Source organism: Nipponia nippon, unplaced genomic scaffold (assembly GCF_047370975.1).
Source record: "Nipponia nippon isolate SJK-2023a ecotype South Korea unplaced genomic scaffold, ASM4737097v1 scaffold_10, whole genome shotgun sequence".
Taxonomy (NCBI): domain Eukaryota; kingdom Metazoa; phylum Chordata; class Aves; order Pelecaniformes; family Threskiornithidae; genus Nipponia; species Nipponia nippon.
Window position 1 is genome coordinate 5,501,295 of NW_028262291.1, and position 23,041 is coordinate 5,524,335.

At 39.5% G+C, this 23,041-nt stretch overlaps 1 long non-coding RNA gene across 1 annotated transcript in view; it reads right to left on the minus strand.

The window, feature by feature from the left end:
- Positions 1-1,350: 1,350 nt before the first annotated feature.
- LOC148057044 (uncharacterized) overlaps positions 1,351-23,041 on the minus strand; it is a 95,045-nt gene continuing 73,354 nt past the window's right edge. The window contains exon 3 of the long non-coding RNA XR_015701896.1: positions 1,351-1,635. This is a non-coding gene — a long non-coding RNA (uncharacterized LOC148057044). The remainder of the gene's footprint in view (positions 1,636-23,041) is intronic.

Consider the following 23,041-nt stretch of genomic DNA (forward strand, 5'->3'; position numbering starts at 1 on the left):
ACCCCAGATGCTAATTGGTGACCTCGAGTAACCCCATATGCTAATTGGTGACCTGAGATGACCCCCGAGCAGAGTTTTGGGGTCCAAGTTGACCTCGAGTAACCCCATATGCTAATTGGTGACCTCAAGCAACCCCGTGTTCAATGGCTGACCTCTAATGCTCCTCCAGCCATAGATAGGCAATGTGTGGGTGTTATTTTTGGGGTCTCCAGCTTGGCTCCCAGAGAGCATCTCAAGTTGCCCCTGCACCAAATTTACCTCTACGGGTCAGCTCAGGCCAATCCCTTCCTGCATTTGTTGCTCAGAGGGCCCCTGAGATGTCCCAATGAGCCCCCAGGGTCCCTTGAAGTCCCTTGGGGACCAAAAATACTTCAGGGCAACCACTGAGGTCATCTTGGTACCCAAAATGACCTTTGGGCTCACCTGGGGCTCAACGATTGGGCCCTACCATCATCTGGCATCCCCCATTTGTCTCCTTGTGGTCATCTGAGGTCACCCAGGTACCGGTGATGTCCCCTGGGGGGGATCCAAGGTCAATTGCTGCTGAAGTGTAACACCTCAGCCGCCCTCGGATGCTCCTCAGCGCCAGCGTCCGTTGAAAGCAGTTGGCCTGGGATGAAACCTCTTTCAGGTTTAGATTTCATCCTCTCCCTGAGCGCAGCTTTCCGGCAAGGCCTTTCGAGAGGAGGACACAAAGAGAAAGAAGGGTGACTGCCATGGACCTTCGCCTCTGCTTCCCCCAACAGAAAACACAGTTTAAAGAAAGGGTAACGTCAAAAACGGAAACCAGGCATCAGCCCTTCTTTATTTCAGGAGGGAAGGACAAGAGGGAGCTTGTTTTGCTAAGAAAACTGTTACGAGGTGGATTGAAAGCCTCTTCCACCTGCGCAGCCGCTTTACATCGTGCAGAGTCTATAAAGCTTTTGCAGAGTTTCGATCCCTGAAGGACTCCAATTGCCTCCAGTCCGTCCTCTCTCTTCTCTGGGCCTCTTGTAATTCATTGCTTGAGTCCTTTCAGCTCCCCGTCGTTCACTTTCTGGTTTTGGCTACTAAAACCAGCTAACGGCACCTTCCTTACTGGTTGCCTTTTGGGAGGAAGCTACAAAGGGAATACGTTTCCTGATATCCATGCACGTTGCTGGAGGAGCAGCAACAAGCTGCTTGGAGGCTCTCTGCCTTCCACAAACACTTGGGCGCCCTGTGGCAGAGCCCCACGAGTTCTTTAAAGCTGGATTCATCTTTGCTTCAAGTATTTTGGGATAAATTGCACCAGTTCTCATTTAAAAAAAAAAAAAAAAAAAAAGACAAAAAATCCCCCAAACAGTGAGGGGATTGGATGGGAAAAAAGACCATAATGCAAATATTCCAAAAGGGGAGGAGGGATACTGGCTACAGGGAAGAAAAATCAGACCATGCAAAGTCCAAATGTTCAGTTCCAAATGCCCAGGCTTTGGACAGCACTAACTTAAGCCCAAAGAGCTCTCTTTCCAGCTTTTCCTTCCTTGCTTTTTTGTGAGCCGCATCCTGCTGGAGTTAGGCAGAGCATGGAGACAACAAAGCTCTGAAACCCAAGAACAACCCAGCTTCTGTCCAGGTACCAAAATACGGATGAAGATGCTTCCATTTTGCGTTAACCTGTTGAAAAACCAGAACAAGACCGTAAGCACCCAGCAAACCCCCAGGGAGCGCCCAGGGCGGCCCCGCAGGGCAGGGGAGCCGAGGCAGTACAGGGCAGGCACGGGGCAAGGCACCATCCCACACCATCCACAAGCATAAAGGAGGCACAACCTAACTAAAGACAACAAACAGTGTTGCAGCACTTCTTAGATGCCTCTTAGAGGATGAGTAGACTCATAAATTGTAGCATGCTTGGCAATGCCTTGCAACAAAATGTACCACAGGCCACATCTTTCTCCTTTCAAATCAATGGCATACCAACATACCAACACTGATGCAACCAGTACATGACCATTTTATAAACCACCGTCAGCTTCCAGTTTCAGTTTCAGGTGCCACTCTGCGTTTAATAGGCCTGCTCATCCTGTCAGAAAAAATATATTCTGGTGCAACTCCAGCAAAACCAGGAATGAGAGCAAAGCATCAGATGGTGTCTGTGAGTCTGCCAGACACTTCTTCAGAGCGCAACATGCAGGAAAGCAAAATACCAGGTCCTCAAGTAAACTCTGGGCAAGCTAGGTAATACCAGGGGTGGCGTTTTGATTGAAAATGTTGTTTGGGCCTTTATCTAATAGCTTGGTTACAGAGCAGACTGCTTTTCATTACCATTTTAAATAGACATTACCACTGTAGTTAATAACTTTCATGGTATTTTTACCCTCCAGCAACATTGTTATTTATCCTTAAATTACAAATGTTCTGCTTTTCTCTGGCATCTTATTCATATGTATTTTTTTCTGCTAGCACTCAATAATAAAACATCTAGGAGAACCACGTATTTGTGAAAGAAAAAGCAATGGAGCTGAAACCGACCACCTACCTGGTCAGCAGGAAATCAGCAGTCGTGTTCAGCTCCCAGCAACCTGCCTGTTAGCCTGGAATATTGCTGTAAAATCCGTGCAGCTATGCTACCTTCGCACCGCTGTGCCAAGCCAGATGAAGTTTGTGTGTGCATGTGTGCGTGTAGTTTGTGCTGGGGGGGAATACCTGAAATATTGCAGTTGCAGAACCCTTTCCAGCAGCGTAAGTTACTTGTTGCTTGAATAACAAGCATCCAAGAATAAAATTCACTTGGAATTGTCTCATTGACTCGCTAACACCGCACAGCACAACAGTCCTTTGCCTTCTGGAGTTTAGCAGTGCTGCTCTGTCCGTGCCTTTACAGACGGACAACCATGTGAGCTGGAAATGAAATGAGAAGACACTAGATCCCCCTAAACACAATATTTTTCCCTGCTGATTTGTGTGCATTCAACAGATAGAGCCAGGTAGATGATGTGACCGATGTACTCTGGTTATAGAATTCTCATCTTATTGAAATTTAATGTTTTGGTAATCCTAGCAGCTCCTTCGGGACTCTGGGCTTAGTCTGTGTTGATATCTCAGCTTGCAGGAGCTGGGGCCTAAAATTAGTTCCTCGGATAAAACCCTGTGGAAGTTGCAAGGCTGAAGGAAGAAGCCTGGAAATAAGTGGTGGTGGGAAATACATTGAAAAGCAAATTTAGTGGGTCTTTGTAGTGTTACTTGTAGGGAAGTCGTAGCTACTTAGCCTTGTGAAAGGAAGAGCATTCACTGAAGAAGCAGAGTGCAACTCTGTCTTATTTAAATGTATTGGCTGACTGAAGTGGGAATATTTAAAGCAGATTTTTCTCCTATTGAGCAAATACCAGCTGCTGCATCAGAAAGAAGTGAAGGAGAGCTGCTACAGCTGGTTCCCTTCCTTGCTACAGCCTCAATGTAGCCTCGGAGCACTCCAAAGGCTGAGAAGCATCTCAAAGAATGAGAATTGGTGATGACGACTCCAGTAACATAGACAATACCCATCTCCTTTCCTGCCTTGACATGACTTCAGAAGAGTTTTCTTATGGATGTGGGATGCCTTTTAGATCTACCAAAAGTATTCTAATATGTGGAAAATTCAGTCACACCATGGCATCTCCAACTCAAAAAACAGCTAGCTCTTCTCCTTCTCTGCCACTTCTGCATCAATAAAACTACTACCGAACCTTTGGCGGTTATTCGAAGAGCAGCAAAACCTGTTGGGAGCCAGGAGTTATTAAACGATAAAGGGCTAAACAGAATGAATGTGACTAAGTAAGGTCTAAATGAGATAGCAGCAGCTAAAAATACAAACATCAAAGAGAGATGAGAAACAACTGAATGATATCAAAAAACAGTGAAGCATTGGTTTTGTAGCAGAAAACCTGACCAAAAAAAATGTATGAGTATACAGAACTGACTCCTAGAGGAAATGCTGGCAGCCTGTTGATGGAGCAGTCAAACTTATGGAACTGCCAGAAATTCAATGCAAGACAAAAAAAATATTCAGTGGAAGTCATGTAAGAAGTGCATGCCATTTCTGCCTTCCGTTAGTGCTGGGTGCTATGGGACTACGAGTTCTGAGCAAGATATAATTAGAAAGCAACACAGGCCTCAGAAGTTATTCCTATTTCAGCTATTTCTAAGAGCACTTTTAATTGGCATTATTCAAGTACAAACTCCTCCAGATATGAGTAACGACACAGTCTTCAACTCTCTCCTAGATTATTCCAAATTTCTCAGTGAGAAGTTATTTTAGTATGAGCTAGTTATCTCCTGTTGGCCATTTAAAACAATAAGAGCAACTTTGGTAGATTCTGAGCTAAACCTTCTTGAAACTGGTTTGCAGTGAAAAAGAGAGAGAGAAGGGAAGGGAATCAGCAACAGAAAGACTGTTGGAAGGGAAAGTTTCAATGTGTTCAGAAGAATCTGAGCACTGAGATATACATATATACGTGTCTATATATACACATACCCATAAATGCCTCAGAAGAGAATGAAGAACCACCTTGAGGGTTGGCATTCTGGCTGCAGAAACGGGTTGCAGCCATGAGCAGAGAGCTGCTGTTTGTATCCCTCTCACATTTGAAACAGAACATTCTTGTGACTGAACATAATTCATCAAGGATGTCTGACTCTACCACCAGTTTCTACACTTAATCAAAATATACCATTCTTTCATTAGTCACTTGCATCAAAAGGATAATAATACTTAAAACAAATTCCTTATTCTCCAGAGAGCTCACTATTAGACAATTCTTAATATGACTACTCAGGACGCAGTGACTTTGAACAATGACTTTCTCTTATCATATATTTGTGAAGCAAAATTATTTCCTGATGTAAATTAATAGCCGCGGCCTGTAGAAAGCACAAAACCTATGCATGTACGTTACTATGAAACATGCTAGCAAAGCATTATTTTATTAAGCTACAAAAGACCCTGCAAGACACATTGAATGACTAACAGCAAGGTAAGGAGGGGTAGGGGTGGGGAAAGCCTGTCTCCAAATCAGCTCAGGGAGTTTAACACAGAAATTTTGCAGACTCCTGACATGTACCATTGCACAGGGAGCTGCTGCAGAGGAAACAACAATATGTGAGGCAGGTAAGGCTGTGTTCTCATTCATACCCCATTGGAATTTAATTAACAGATTGGTTGATGTTTTCCAGTTATCTGAAAATAGACGTACTGGATAGCAGCAGTGTGCATGGTACAAGTTCCAAACACCGTGCACCACCAAAGGACGTACAACTATTTGTTTTCAGTAGAAATCCAAACCTCCAAGAGCTTGAAATAAAGGCCCCCTTTGTGGCTTTATGGGGGGTAGACAAAGTTCTTGTACTTTCAAAGCAGGCTATGAAATTTCTGACAGAGAGAAACGAGCGTTGTCAGACCTGCTGGAGCCATTGAGGAAAGCTGAAGACCATACTTCTCCTGCTTTGGGCATTTGTCAACACAACAGGGTCACAAGGATCAAAATGCCGTTCTTTCCCTTAATTTGTTTTTCCTTTCACCATGGGATAAGGGCCCTTCTGAACACTGTTTGTTCTAAAAAGGATCTCTCAAGCAAACTAAAAACAGGCCAGTCACCTGCAGCAACTTCATGCTATCTTAGTATAGTATTTACAGTATAGCATTTGTAGTCTAGGTGATACATCCTTCTAGACATTGAAAAAACAAGCATAATTTATATGAAAAAATGTACAACCCTTGCATTAGGTTTTGGCAACATTTTTAGGAAATCTCTGAATTTCTAAATAAAAAAAAAAGTAACATTTTAAATATTTAGTTCATATAGACTTCCAACTCTCTGAGCCCCCCAATAGTTTAGAAATCATGTCTACGTATGGGCAAGTGGGAGTTACATCTATCCATAGGAGCTGCACCCTCCGTGACTGACATGACTCTGCCTTCCTTTTCAAGGGAAGGCTTCACAACTCGAGGAAACACAGGCTGGGTCTCCCTCCCATTTTCCCTTCCCCAAAGACACCGCTTTGCTCTACCTTGCTAACTGCCATAAACGGCTCCTACAGAAAGAATGAGAATTTGATCACGATGCGTCACACAGACCAAGGAACGTGACTCAGCATTGCTCATCCCACTGCAGCATAGCACCTCACAATGAAAACCACAAGGGGAATCTGAACAGCGACAATGTTGGCTCCAGATTAAAAGAATTCTTGAAATTTCAAGGAAATAAAGTCTGAACTTTAGGTTTAATTAATTAGTGAAGCAATTATTACATGCAAATATTGTTTTCAGCTCCAGACCTAAGTATCTCCAAAATATCTGAAGCTGTTACTTTGGTTAGGGTATGCTTCTAATAATAACTTATGCACTGTAAATGTGAAGAATTACAAAATAATATGAGAAATAAGCACCTATAAAGTAGGTGTTTATTCTCAGTATTCCTCTCACTGTAATGAGGTACCATATTCTTATATCAAGGTCAGCTCTTTGATTCAGTGGTGTCAAGGGCCTTAGAAATGCCGCTAACTAGGCACATTTATCAATAAAAATCAGCTATTTGTATTGAGACCTTTTTAGAGTAGACAGCTCTGTCAGCATGCAAAGTGAGGTCAAAGTTGGCAGGGTGGCAACGATGCCTGTGTTCATGTCCTCCACTCATTTAAAAGACCACCACATTTCTACTTCATCACATTTAAAATACAAACGAATTTCACAAATTAGATTGAAATCCATGAGCAATTTAAAAAAAAAAAAAGTTGCGGGTCAAACTGTTATCATTGTATTAGAAAACTGGACTAAAGTATCATTGCTTTGGTAACGTAGCAAAAAATGGTCCCGTAATTGACACAGGACAGATAGCTGGAAAGGAAAATAATGAAGGTGCCCAGGGTGAATTTGAAGAAGCGAAGTCTTTTAACTAAAGACAAAATAATTGGAAAGTTTTAGCTAAGAAATAATGGGAAAATGAACAGAAGACTACCACAGAAATAACTTGTGTAGGCTTAGATAAAAAATAGAGCAATTGAGACTTGAAGACAGCATTGGCAGTCATTAGAAAAGTAGAGACAGAAAATTAGAGAAAATGACAAAATGTTATGCATAGATGCCGCCCTCTTTTAAGTCATCATTTTCTATGGAGTTGTTCAGAAAGTAAGGTGTGAGTTGGGAAAGGGGGTGAAGAAATGAGACTGCACCACTGCAGAGGCAATCCTCCTTTAATGAAGAGTAAATTGTCTCTGGATTAATGGTTTCCTATGGCGCCAGGGTGCATAATGCGTTATCTGCACCGTTCTGTTTCTTCATCTGTCAGAACCTGGACAGCGATACAGGCACATGCCACAGTGTGCCCAAGCCCTGTACGTGCACATCACCATGGCTTAACACATACACAAGTCCCCAGGCACTGGACTTAGCACCCATGCAGAGCAATGCTAGTTGGCAACAGACGTGCAAGTGAACCGCACGCATATTTTGCAGCCAAAATCTGATGGCAGCATAGGTGCAGTTCAATGGAGCCACTGATCTGGGTATAGGGTATGGCATTTCTCTGCAATCTTCAGTGGAAACGACTGTCTCAAGTGAGTTGCCTAACATTCAGAAGAAACGGGTACATCACTATATTCTTCTTTTCTTTTTTTTTTCCTGGACAAATTTCTGAGAAAGTAAGAGTACACCTCTGGGACAATATGTGTGCCATCTCTAAGCTTGTTACTGAGACCTGTAGGTTTCATTCACTCTGTCATCACCACCGTTTTGCTTATTGCATCTCAATCTTTCAGGCAGCTAAACCCTTGAAACAAACTGGGGAAGAGAAATAGAATCATATAAGCAAAATATTATCCTGTATTCTGCAACCATTTGTAAACGGTTTACACTGATTTCAATACCAAACTTGTGGGAGCATTACAACCAAGGCGGCTTGGCTGTAGTCCCACTTGACAACAGTGCATAGCCCTTGTGCCTGGCTCAGCTGCACCCAGCCTGTGATCCGAGTAGGATGCAAAGATGACTTCATCCTCTCTATAAGCATTCCTTATTCAGGAGTAAATCACTATCTGCTGCAAGAGAAAACAGCCTGAGAGTTTCACTGTTCTTTGTCTGCTTCCAGATGCTCCATACACCCCTGTTTCTGGGTACCCTTGCATCAGTAAGAATGAAGTGGCCTCGGGCTGTAGCTCTGTCCTGTACCTACCACCTTACACTCCCCCGGGAAAGGCATACTAACTACATTTTCATTTTTGCAGTCCTGCTAGGAGTGATGTGTACATGCATGCAGGGGAAGATATCAGAGGCTCCGACTTCAGCAGAATAACGTAGGTAAACTTCCACAGACTGCTGTTTTGCTGAAGCTATTACTAAAGTATATCAGAGAAGGAAAAAACCTCCTCCCTGCTGTCACCTCCCTTGTGCCCCTTCACAAAGGCAATCTATAAACTGGGAGAACATAAAGGGCTACATTTAGAAGAATGTAGTAGTGTTGGCATATTATAAGCGATGAGCAGTGACACACCTAGCCTCCTCATAAGATACAGTTACAGCAGTAATATTTTTTAAATCAGCTCATCCCACTAGTTCCACTTTTCTGGAGATTGTCCAGTCTTTGCTTAGATTTTACTTTGCTAGAAATTTTATTTTCTATGAATTGGTGCAGACGTGCCTGCAGAGGGATTTTTCATCAATAGATGCTGTTAACCCACAACTAAAAAGTTGTCAGAAGCACTATACTCTTTTTAATAGATGATCCTTTCATGAAAGATACATTTAAAACCATCAACAATACCCATGACCAAATATATATATTATATATATTATATATATATATATATATATATAAAATAGAAATATCCTTTCCTACAAAAGTTAGGGAAGATCTCAGATAAAAGATTCCAAACCTTTAGCTTGAGAATATGCATATGTATCAGCATCTTACAGTATCTGTTCATTCAGTGTTAAAATTGATTGAAGATGGTTACTAATAACCACATCATTCGCTCCTCCCTCTTCTCTCCACTCTCTTTAATATCCTTTAAATCTTTAATATAAGATTTTACCTTTGGTTTTGCTACCGCCAGGTTAAAGCTTTTTATTTCCACCCAGTAGCTGAAAATGGAGATTTTAAATAAGCAGAGGTAGTTGCAAGGATTGCAGCAAGGTTGGATGAACAATTAAGAAAATGGTGGGACTATCCAGCTGAATAATCATTTAGATAATGATTACTGTCTTGGAACATTGTATGAGGTATGGAATGAAAGGAAAATCAAAAGGAATTCCCTTAGAATGGATGTTTGGCATGGCTGAGTGCTGCAGCAGCATATCTGAATGATAAAGGATGTTCACTAAGACAAAAGCAGTATTCTTTGCTAGAGGAGGATTTAATTTGTTGGTTTTGTTCTTTTTTTTCCCTCCAGATTTATATTTCAAATGCAAAGTGTTGCTTTCTTGGATGCTCAGTCATTCTTTGAAAAGATATGCTCCAAATAAAAAAGAAAGAAGTGCTTTTACCTCTGTTGTGCCAGAGCACAGAGGTAGAAACAAGCTGCAGAGAGGATGTACTTGGGAAGCCTGTACAGGAGGAACCAATCTTTGTGCTGATTCTCTCCCAGGAAACAAATAACGGCTTGAGGCAGAAGGAATATTGGCCATAAACTCTGTTTGATTGCTTGGCTATCTGGGTGTATAGACTTCCCGGGGCAGGTACAATGCTATTGCATCCCCTGATCTGAATTTGTTAATTCAGTGGATTTACATTCTCTGAGAAGTGGGGCTCCAGACACATTAACTACGCCTTTTTCTCAGGGAGCCAGGTTATAACCTTTATGTTTCATTTACTCAGAGCGGCTGTGAGTCACCGGGGTGTCACAGTCACAAACGCGTTGGGATCCTTAAGTAGTTATTACTGTGGCATCACCTTTTGCAACCCAATAGTTTTCTCAATTACATTTGTAGATTTTTATTACTTGGAATCAATGTTGATCTATATTGTTCATTGAACTCGTCTTAATTTGTTGTTTGGTTTTGGTTGGGTTTGGGTTTTTTCAATAAGAGTTTACTAATCAAATTCCGGGAGTATGCTTGTTAATACAGTAAGTTCAAACTTCTTATGGTTTAAAGATCTGCTATTTTGGACTGGCGGGGAAAAAAATGCATTGTTTTGCTTCAGGCTCCAGGAGAACCAAGCCTTCCCTTTTTGCTAACCTTAATGAGGCAGCAGTCTATCCCCAAAGCCCAAATGACATTTTTCTGAAACAGTTCAGGCAGAATATATTGAACATGCATCCCTTGCAATGTAGTTGCTAACAAAAGTAAATATTTCAAATTACCTTTGCCAGACCCTGTGTTTACCAGGGTTATTAATTAAACTTCCATGAAAAAGTCCACAAGGACTACATGAGAACCAGGAATAACATCCCTCTGACATACCTGGCCTATTTTGAGTGTCATTTAGTACAGTACAAGCTATTTGTGACCTGTCACCCTTTTCATTAGTCAATCTAAAAACTCAGTATTCTTGGCTTAAAACTCTAGGCAGAATTATAGACCTGTAGTTTAGCAGTAGCAATTTTCCATTTCATTCAGCACGACGCAGACCATCAGATGCTCTGAAGGGGCTTAGATATCTGCTTTGGCTGGCTGATACTGTGTTCCTTGTGGTCCTAAGCAAGATTAAAAGAAAAATCACGTATACCAAATATCTATCTATCAAGCTAAGATTGAGTTTTCAACAGTTTCATAAGTACAATCTTTAGCACTTGTCTATAACCCTATGATTTTGGTTGAGAGAGGTAAATCTTACATGCCTGAAAATATGCAATCCTTTTGACTGAGAGAGGTGTATTCTTCTATTCTACAGAGCAATAACTTAAGCTATAAGCTTCACATCCTACCTTTTCTACTTCAGTAGCATTGAAGGAGGAGAAGAGAAAACAGTGGCAACTATCTTTGTGTCCTCATGCCCCAGGTTAGAATATATTAAAATGTACTTTTTTGTCCTCTGGAAGTGGCCTGACTTGGAAACGGCAAAGTAAAGAAAGCCAGATTGAATAAAATTTGCCTCTAGAGGCAGTAAAACATACACAACAAAATATAAGCTCCTTCCTGTCTTCCACTGAAGAGCCTTCCTTACCTAGAAGGACCAGTGACTGCCACTGTAGCCATGAGAGTTTGTTTTAGTTGAAGGTCCATCCTGCAAGTCTAGCAAACAAGGTTTCTTTGTTATGCTACGTGTGGTCCCAGGTCACATTGGTCTAGAAAGTTTCCATTTGCATGTTTGTCTACAAAGCTTGCGAATTTAAGGTACAGGAAAGCGTACATCTGTCATCGCTGGAGTCTTAAATGAGACCTGCCTTTGGGAGCACCTTGCTCGTATTGCATGGCAGACTTGCCCCACTGGACTTTACAGAGCAGCTTCTGGAAGAAGGAAGGATGATTTTGTATAAACTTCATTAAGATCTCTATTTAATTCTGCATTCCCAATGAAGTTTTAAACTCATAACAGACAGGAGCAGATAGTAAGCTGAACACTTCATCTAATTCATTAATCCAATGTTTTACATTTTTATTTGAAAAGGAGTGTCAAAGCACACTAAAATTGGATATAAAGAAAACAGAGGGTGAAAACAAAAGCTTAGAGAGACAGATAAGCTGCTCCAAGATAGGAAGAAATGCAAATCTCCTGTGAATACATTGGAAAGAAAAACATACTGGAGAATTTAAATGACTAACTGAACCTAATTTCTTTTGTTATCACTCTCAATAAGCAGAGAGGTTTTTTGATTTTCTCTCCCTTCATGTATTTACAGAATACTCTTTCTGGCAATTTAAAGATACCCATATGTTCTTCCAAGAAGTCTGAATCATTGGCCTCTTCACAATTATCCAGTTTATAAGAGAGAAGAAGATTGAATCAGACCTCTACAGTAGGGAGGGACAAATGGAGTTTTCTCCTAAAATGATGCCTTGTTGAATCTTGTTGCAATGAAATAATGACTAACCCATAGCAAAGAGGAGGTATATGTGCATAGAGACCACTATTCCACATAAACACAACTATAACTCACTTTACGTTATTTTGATCACAACTATAATACAAATGTTCTGCTGGATGACAGCTTGGATCCAATAAGGAGATAATTGGGGATAGGTGCTAATGTCTTGTCAAAGTTATATAGATTCTTTTTGAAAAAGACATCTGGTTTAAGTGCTTAATGCCAACTGAATCCTTATAACCAAAGGCAATAAATGCTTGCTGCTGATGTGTATCCATGAATAATTGAAGGACTTGCCTTTCTCTATCCTCACTTTGGCTCCTGGGATCGAAGGGACCCAGGCTTTGCATTTATTAAATAGATCTAATCTTTTTTTTATTTAATTTCCATTTTTATTGCATTTCTGTTCTCCGTTCTCATTCATGTTAACATTCTTCCCCTATTGTTATACACAGAGCTGTGTGTGTAACAGCACCAAAACCAAAAGCTGCCTGAAAGGATGTCTTGTTTCTAGTGCTTGCATTTCTTTAAAAAACACAACTTCGCGGGTTTTCAGGGGAATCTATGTCTGAGATATCTATAGAAGAGCCCTTCAAATGACAAAAAGGCATTTACAACAAATCAGACTAGTCAGTAGGGTTTCTTTTCCCTCTAAAAGAAGAAAGTCCTCATAAAAAGCCCTTGTGTTACATTTCACTTTTTTTTTAAGTCAAGAAACTGCAATTATGATGATAAGTTAAGCTTCCTTTTCTTTATGCAGACTTAGAATGTGCTACAGGCTAGCAAACTGATGTTTTCCCTATGTTTATTAAATCCAATAGCCAAAGAGGTATGTTTATTCTTGAGAGATATCCTTATCAAAACCTCTGTATGTGAATTTTAAAAGAGCATTTTACCTTATCAGTTGAACAACATAGTCATTTTCTTATTCAAGATAAAAGAAAGAGCCTGAAGATAATTTTATTTACAGACACAGCCACATACACACACACATATATATGCAAAATCCAGGAATCATATCTTTTATATCTGTTTAGGCTCAGACAAGTGTTGTTAACAGGTAGTCTTCACAGCACACGTAGACCAGCTACGAATACCAACAGTGGAAGGACTTTCACCCTCTTCTAAGCACACAGTACTAAACAAATGACTACTTATCTGGGGCTTGCTCCTGTTGACCACTGCTAAATGCAATTTAATAGGCTGAATTAACGCAGCATGCAAAATTTATATATGTCCTTACAGTTCTTTAAGAATATGCTATACATTATTTAAAGAATAGTAATGTTAGACTTTTGTTAGCCATTCAGAATGAAGGATTAATTACCTGGGACTAGAAAATAGCTGAATATGCCAACATGCTTGTTCACTCTTTTTGAGCAGTGATTTAGGAAAAGTTTTCCACCTTGATTTTGAAACCTTAGTGTATTTTTCCAAGTACTCAGCACTCCCATAGAAATACAGGAAAGAAAAAGCTCTAAAGTATAAATGGATTACAACTGAAAAAGCAGGGTTCTATCTCCAACTCATCCCCTCTTTTCATCTTATAAATTATCAGTTCCACATATAACAAACAAATGCACAATTTCTAGTTAAAGATGGATGAAATAAACATTTGAGATTTTTCCACTGTTCACGTGCAATTTGCAGGTGAAAACAGAAGTTACTTCACTGGCTCTGGATGTTGCAGTAAGCTTCCAGTGGCTACTTGGTTAAACATTCAGTAGAGTCATTTCTAAAGGAGATATTCAAAAGGACCTCTGCTCAAAATCATGTGTAGTGTCATGGTCGGGAGATTCACTTTTAGTACTGGACCACTTGGTTCAAATCTCTGCTCCTGACCAGGTAGGAAAGGGATAGAGCAGTAACACTGGCTTCTCTCTCGTTTTTGAGGACAGGTGGGAGCCACTTATACACCTAACCACATGCAGGAGAGGAATCCAAAACAGTAAAATGGCACAGGCACAGGAACAGCTACTGTGGAATAACAGAAAAATTAAGCGTTCGTATCTCTGATCAAAGAGAGGCATAACAGCATGAAACAGAAATCAACTACCTTGCTTTCACCAAATTTATCAGAGGAAAAGAGCACGCACATGGAAGTTCATCACAAAACCAGCTGCTTTAGTACCTCGGCAGCAAGTTACCTCCCAGTAACTCCTTATGTCTCAAAGCCCTCCTTAATTTCCTGGGTAGGATTTAAGTCACAGCCTCTCCTTAAGATCTTTAGAGGCTATCTCAGATATCTCTCTGCTCCATGCAACTGAGTTTTTTATCATGCACACTGGTCCTGCAAGTACAATTTTCTTCTGGCTTTGTATAGGAGAACCTAGGTCCCTTATACACAGATACGCTCGTGAAGCAGCGCCTTAGTGAGCAGCCGTCAGTGCCTTACCTGCTTCTGAAGTAGTGCATGGAGACTCTGAAAGTTTAATTTGTCACACAAAAATCAAGCAGCCTATTCTCATTCTGCACGCCATGCCTACACAAAGGCATTCAACCACCTGCTTTTAAAATGCTGAGCGTAACCACACTACATTAATAAAAGTAGAAAACAATATTTTTGATAGAGCTTGTTTTGACCTGGGCTACTGTCTTGCCTTGCAGATCTGGAGCCTATTGATAAGAGTAGTCTGTGTGCTTAAAACTGAAGACATGACATTTTTGTTAATGCTGTTAATCTCATTAGATATCTGCCCAGAAGTTTTTCTACAGCAAAATGAGTCAGAAAGTAGAACGGTTATGGATTTTTTGTTAACTTGTGAGACTTTTTCCCTGGCTTTGGAGCATTCACAGCTCCAAATGAAACAGCTTATACTCTGCAAAGCCCTGTAAGCCCAGCATAACTCACGACATAAGGCAATTCCAACTGATTCAATAACGTGAAGGCTACTTTCAATTTGTTCCAATGGTGCATAGACCGCTTTCTATAGAAGAATAGCTTGACAATTTAGCTTATTTCAATGGGCTGTTCACATTCAACTAAGTTGTCACCATCTGTTCCACCTTACAATTATAAATGCAAGCAAACTTTGTTCACAGTTTCAGTTGGGGTACGTTCCTTTTCCTGCATAGTGCAATCCATACATCTGTTTTCTGGCAGGGAAATGTAGACCCAAACGGGGAAAATTTTCCTCTTCTGATACTACAAATTCTTTGAGAAGACCATAGTAGCTTTTAGATTATAATGTGGTGTTTGTGATGAGCACCAGATAAAGTACAAAGTGTACAAATGATGTCTGAGAGCACCAGGCCCCTTTCACATTCTCCCCTATGTTCCTGACTCTCTACTTGTGTGCCTGATATATCATAAAATCCCCTAGTGAGGAAAACAACTGTAATGCAAAAAGCCTCAAAGGTGATACTGGGATATATTCCCCTTGCCTTTTCTAATATTATATATATATATTATTTTTTTTTTTTTTTTAAATGGAAAATGAATAATGTCTCACCACGCTGAGATTCAAAATAATGCTCATTCTCTTTCTGGGGTTATGGTCATTTAAAGAATTAACTTCAAAGCACCAGTCCAAGTAGATCTCAGCCCTTTTGTACCAAGGAAGCTGTTGTATAGCAGAATCAGCATCTGTGCAAATTGATACTTTCTTCTCTAAAGGAGCTCCTCTTTCAGGCTCTTTTAAAAACTCAAAACAAGCTATCATAAGGAAGCCCAAGAGGATTTTCCTGTTTGTATCTTTTTTTTCATTTCATTGCCAATGTATAATATTAACCTCTAGCTCAGTCTGCTTGCAAAAGGCAGCCTTGCAAAATGATAGGTAAGGGTCACACAGCAGTTACACTTACTGAACTGTCAATATTCAACTGTTTATAAGTTGCTAATGGTGCAATTTGCACCGACAATATTTCAGCAAAAGAAACTCTCCTATTTCAACATTCTTGACAATCTTATTTTCTTGACATATTAAGACCAGAGCAATTAAGTCTGTTGTTATTTCTGTCTTTATTTCTTCACCCAAAGATTTCCTTTGAGACAGTGAGGTGATGGGTAGTAAGAGACAAAGTCTCTCATCTGTAGGATTCTAACTTGAATTCAGACAGGGATGCTAGTAACCAGAAACCGTTATTTTCCATCACTAGATTTTAGCGTTTCTTGCAGTGCATAGACATTTCTAGCAGAACCTGTTTATCACAAAACCCCACCATTGCAATTGCTGTCTATCCTAGGCAGCCTACCTATGCTAGGCTACAAAATTGCCTTGCCAGCATTACAGATTACAGACAAGAAAAGATTGGGAGGGCCCTTTCTCTGTTAGACTTTAGCCTATTTCTAGAGTGTAATAATTACAGCTGGCTAACAGGTGTAATGGGCATCAACAGAACAGTTTTTCCATTTGGTGATAAAAACTAGAGTAGCATTCTGTGGCAGAGTTTTCATTGGCTATGACAAAATTTTCACTGGGGGAAAAAAAGATTACATATGAATTCATGTAGCCTTTTCTATATGCTCTCTTTAAAATCCTTGCTTTGATACTGGGGAGATGAGACCCAACATTGTTTAGATCTGTTTAAAAATGGCAGTAGAGTTATGAGTTACTCACTTAGGATGGTAAACCAAGCCATCTCGCATTATACCATGGGACATCTCACACATCTGGTGAAATTAAAGACATCCCTGCATAGTCCTACTTACTGATTCCCAGAGCAAACAAGCTCCTGGAATAAACTCCATAGTTCTCTCGAGTTTATCAGAAAAGATGACCGAGGTGTATGACACTTCAGTCTCCTACAGCAGAATACAGAAAAGGCTTAGACCAAGAATGGACATTATCATAGGCTTCTGAAAGAGCTAATAGGATGGATTAATTTATGAATTAGGCAATTTGGCAGTTACGTGAACTAGGTAAGTACTATTAACCCTAAATTAGACAAGGATAAATGGAAGAGCCAAATTTCCATGGCTAAGTTCTTGAGAGTCTATGTTTCATAGCCAGGACTTGATTTGCAGATCAACTGGGTACACACAAAGCTACTGAAGACATTTAGGTGCTGCAAGACGTTGATATTTCTGCATAGTGTTCAGCCCAAATCTGGACAGTTAACTAAAGAGACTAGACCATTTCTTAAAAATTAAACAAGGTGCCTTGCCCTAAACAAAACAGAAAACACCTCTCCTCATAAGTTTTTAAACCAATAAAAACTACAAATACAAAATAAAACGTACAAAGTTTACTCTGGGCTTTAAAGTTAAAAGAGGCATGAATTATTTAAGGCATATTATAGTATCTTTAACATGTGTGTAAATGGATGTGGATGGAAAGGAAGTTATAATCATATTTTCGTGACCATTATAAACACACTATCTGGGTGCAACTGATATTCTCCTACTACAAACAGCACAAAAAAATTCTTGGATGATTAAAATTAAACCTTATTCATTGCTGGATATACTATCTGATGTCCATCAGGACAGCAGAACTACAGGTGCTTACGGACCCTGTGGAAAGAATTTTGTCTTTTGCTCATGAAACTCCTGAGACCTATTATGAAGAAAGAGAAAGAAGGAAGCCTTTGTAACAAATGACTTTACTAAAATAGAGGCTCATTCAAATATCTAATTTCAGTCTTAATCAAAAAGTTAACATGACAACCAGGCAGGACTTGGTACTCATTCCTAACAATGTTTAGAAGCCAAGTATACTCTTGTATTGAGTACCATGACACATGGTACCATGAGTACCATAATACTATGAAACATCTGTAGCACAAGTTTTAAGTACAGTTGACTTTTACATAAGGAATACATTTGTTTTATGGGATCCACTAAACAATGAGCTAATACCTTTTACTTTATATGTGTATATATATGTATCTTACTCACTTTTGATCACTATTTTATGCTTAATTACAGATTCTCTTTAAAGGTTTATTTTTCTTTCCAGCTAAGAAAGGGAATAAGCACACAATCTAGATGCATCCTTATGGTCCTGTTCTCTGAGGACATTCCAAACCCAGAGCTAAGCAGAAGTGGGCCATGCACGAGCTGACTGCATTCTCCATTTTAAACAGAAGAGAATCAGGTCTTAAGCAGCTGTGACAGCTCTGTCTTTTTAGAGGAGATCACTTGCTGAAGACATCCCAGTTCTCACAATCATCAAAATACAAAATTTATGCATAAATTGGTGTGTTCGCCACTGCGTCATAAGCAGTTTCATTTTGCATTTTGTTCGCTTCCCTTCAACCTCTAGTTTATATTGGAAATATTTTTCTATATTTCCTACTACAAACTGTTGTGTAAGTTAAAATCCTTGAGACACCAATTGAATTGTTACTGATGGGGGACTAAAGCAATCTCAGTGACTAGGTCCTCGTAAGAGAGCTAGGCACAGCTTCACCACACCTCACCCTAAGTGCCCTGCTATTGTCCACACCATAATCTTCCTGATACAAGTACTAAAATTATATTAATCCAGAGAAGCTAGCACTCTCAATTATCTAAACTCTTGGCAGGGAATCCTAAGGAGATGGGCTTAAGTTTCACCTCCTAAGAAGGAAAGTGCTTCAGGAAGGCTTTGATAGCAGAAATTTTAAGAACTTTATCTCAGACCATGCAAGCGCATGCTCCTAGAAGCAGATTCCTGCTTTAAACAAACAATAGGAGGATCTGAAGCTCAGTTTCTCATCCTCTGGGTGGAACCTATAAACACCAGGTTATAAGTAAAAAAAAAGGGAAATACACAGCACATTTCCTCTTCCTTTCCCCTGTATTCAGTATGAAGTCTCACCGGGCTTTCTGTTCTAAGAGTATTCATTTGATCAGACTTTGCAGGTGTTATGGGGAAGGGAAAATTTCATTTCTGAATCCTGCTGGATATTAAACACCATGCTGCTCACTAAATAAAAGACTCATGCGTTGGCTCAGTGGATTACTATTGAGGTATCCTAGTCAGTGGACAAGTAGGCCTCTGCAGGCTTAACTAGTTACTGGGAAAGCTTTAGAGAATCTATATTTTGGATTTATCCATTTAAAAAAAGTCGGTCAAGCTTTGTGCATTCTGCAGTTACAAGAAAATTCACTAGCCACAATTACAGGCAGTGGTTTCTGCAGTAATACAGTTTCCTTCACATGTGTACATCAAAAGGAGTCAACAGGGGTTTCTCTAGTAATTGGGATCTGTGTGTTGCTGAATGCTGATAAGATGGTTTCCCATGCACCAACAGAGACTTTCTCTGTATTTCTAGGCTCGTTTAAAATGATTATGTAAAGTGATTTGGACTCCTGTCTAGTGAGATGCATTTCTGAAATTTATTTCATATATTATAATATGTTTTCATAAATATTATAACGTACCCCAACATTATGGTAACAGATGCTTTAGGAAAGTGAACGCAGGTGGTTGTAGTAGTCTAGATTGCACATATCCTGATGGAAAGGGATCAAAGAGGTTACTTGCTGGTGGTTTTTCAGTGATTTTATGATGTTGGCTGGTTTCACCTTCGTCCCAGTGAAGCACATCACAGAAACTCTTCCCCTAACTAGCTCTACTGATTATCTTTTTGACTACTCTTTGCAACTTGGTTCTGGAAAGACATCAAGGAATTTTCACATTGTGATCCAAATAGCCCCACTGGCATGCTCGTGCTCAGAAACAAATGAAAAATTTAGGTCTTTCCAGGAGCATAATATGAGTGAATAGAGATGTCCAAGCCTGAATTAAAGATTTTCACTCACAAAAAGGGAAGTCAGTAAGTGACAAGAAATTAACTCTTTTTTTTCCCCTTGAAATTTTCCTTCTCTAACCCTAAAACCAATGTGAATAGAAATTCAGATTTTTGTTCATGTAGATCTGTGACCAAGGATTGATAACTTTCGAAAGAGTTCACAAACACTAACATTCCTTGGGTGCTTATATATATTATTATAGCCATACATATGTTAAGAAGAGAAAAGAAGTAAAAAAGGAAGCTTGAAGATTTTTGATGACATCATTTTCATCTGCTACAACTTGGCATAAAGACTTTTCGTTTATTCTTTTGGCCTGTCCAGAGTCTGCACTTTCCAAATCTTAATAGCTCATTTTTAGTTAAGAATTCCATGTCTTGTTCTGGTTGCTGGCGACTTTACAGTCTTTCAGATTTCAAATCACTTATCTCTTCTTTCACCTTTAATTTACAGACTTGATTACTTTTTAAAGTACTGGAATTAAAGCATATTTTCAACAGTTTAACTTATCTTGACTAATGCCATTTTAGAGAGTGTTCTGCCTTACTATATCTTACCAGGTTGTATTATAATTTTTATTCTACATTTTGTACTCCAGATATCATTCTGTACAGTCCCTGAACTGTGACTCTAAAGCGGTCTGCATTTTTAAATCAAAATCCTACCCTGTTCGCTTGGGGAAAAAAATGTAAATTTTTAGCATGAAGATTAGTTAGGTACTACCTACAACTCCATTATGGGTAAGTCAAAAAAGACCTACATTTTAAAGAGGAAAAGGGCTTTTTTTTTTACCCCCACATGAAAGGCCTGAGCATATACATTTGTGTGGTGACACTCAGGGTCATCTGAAGCTCAGAGCTTAATGAATTGCCATTAATCAAGGAAAAATCCCAGCTACTACCAAAACCCACCCCAAACTTTAAGGCTCAGTTGCTCCTTCTCATTCTTCATGTGAACCTTCTTTATGTCACTTCCTTGTGCAATGGTCATTCCTTAAACTGACTTTTCTCTTGGTTTATTCATTTACCAAATGACCCTTTCTTGAAGAGAAACCAATACATAACTGATGCGTCTAACTCTGCCACCTTTAGCTAGAAGTCATTTGATCTATATATATACACAAGCCTCAGATACATCTGTGAGAGGCAATAAAATTAGAGATATGAATTTACGAAGTTACATTTTAAAAAATGCATGCATAGCGTCAATGAACAGTAATTGCAATATGTAACTACACGCACAAACACAATTAGACACAGAGACTTGAATGTATAAATATTCTACTTGCTTATTCAGGAAGGGTTGCTCTAAATGAATGTCAAATAATAGCACATTTGTTTTGCAAGTGCAATCATGTTATGAGTTTTGCCTCTCTGACTCATAAATAACCAGGTTTTCTTCAACATTACAAGTCAAATTGCATTCATATATATACTCTTGGCTTAATGTTGAACATATGATTAACTGATACACTTTAAAACACAGATTTATGAACCTGCAACCTTTACTTTTATATTTTTATCCCTTTGTTTGCACTAATTGTTATGTGAGAAAACTTGAAATCCCATATACTAGAGGACACATTAATTCTGTTCTGGTTTTGGCATACAAAAAGCAGGTCTTTCTGCAGAGCCCCAGGGGATAACACACTCTGTTCTGCATAGTGGAGCAAATTTGCACCATTTTCTTGAGTCCAAAAGTCCTCTGCACCTACAGAAGAGAGGTCAAGGGGTCGGGCGTCGCAGCACTAAGTCAGTGCCTGCAATGTGCATATCAGGTTTTATTATGGCAACTGGGAAAAAAAAAAAAGAAGTCCAATTGGTTTCAATCTTCATTTTCACTGTGTTCCTGATTTCAAAGCCACTAACTGTAAAGCATTACATTAAATCCAACTGAGCTAGTGTCACAACCCCATCATTACAGGCATGTTGCCACCACGTAGAGAATATCAACAATTACATACTGAATTCAGTTAATGAGAAGAAGGAAGAAAAATTCTGCTTGGTTTTACAAGATATTTAGAAATCAAATTAGCTACATGGGTACAACCATATTTTGCAGGCAAAGGAAATATGTTGCCTGCCTGAATCTTAAATCAGATTAGATGTAGTTTAAAAGTACATTCCCAAATCAGTAACTCCAACAAAGCATCTGTACCTTATTTTTGTTACATGTTTAATGCAATGAATTTGAGAAAACCTGTCCATCCCACACCATGATAATCTCAGAAAGGTCAAGACTCTTATTCAGACTGGATTCAGGCCCAATGTAAATCCTGCTTGGGGGCGCAGGATGATTTTAAATGAAAAACTGGCTGAACTCAGCTCGCTTGTCATTGCTATAAAACCAGCATTTTGCTGCCTTCAGTCACTGGCTTAAATTGGAAGCCTGGGAAGAATAAAGAAGTCTAAAAAGGGGGCCAGATACAAAGGCAAATCTAGTTTAACAAACTGAGAATGTCACAAAGGCAACAGCTTCCCTTTGCTCCCTCCCATCTCCCAAAACGTTTAAAAAAGAGAATGGCTGGATGAACTTTAGCAGTTCGCTGACCTTGAAAAGCTGTGTCCTGGATGTCACCCGGAAAAAAAGGCAATTTTGCTGAATTCAAAGATAACCTAGTATGCTGGGCAAGCCTCAAGCATCCTACAGACCTGCTGGCTTGGGTTTTAATTGTAGGCTTTTGTTTTTAGGAATGAATCATTCTTGTACATTTCTTCAATCAGTTCGTAGTGACTGGCCTGAGCTGTGAAGTCAGAATTGTGAATAAGACCTGAAACTCATCTCATATTCATTTAAAATAGGAGTCTTACTACTGCATTCAGAGTTATCAAATAGATGTGAAATTACTGAAAGAAAAATCAGAACCAAGTGCTTCCTGGGTTTATCTTGATGGATTAAACATATGCAGCCAGCAACCTTGAGCCACTGTACTTCCCAATTCTACCTCATTATTTTCTTAGTCTAGCCTTTTTTAAAGACAAGTACAAAGCAATTTTATTTCTTCTTGCAAAACACTGAGTCCACTTAAAACTCTGGTGCCAAATCATGCCAGTAAAGGAAGTCACACTGCTCCTTTTGTGAATACCTTTTAATCTACATTGTCACAAAACAGCTAGCAGAATATGCTTTGAAACCTTATTTTCCCCTCCCTCTGCTTTCAATAAGAATTACTCACAGTACCTTTTGGGGAAGCAATAACCTGACATTTTGCACTTCAATGAGACAGGTGCAAGGAACACCCATATGAAAAGATTAGGCAGTTGGCTTTACACCTTCAGAGTGATGGAAATGATCATTTCTTGTGTACAACAACTTGATGGGACTGATTTGTGTGGTGAAGTAATATACTGTGAAACACTAACACCTTTCTGCATTGTTTTTTGAAGGAGAAGAGAACCTCTGTGT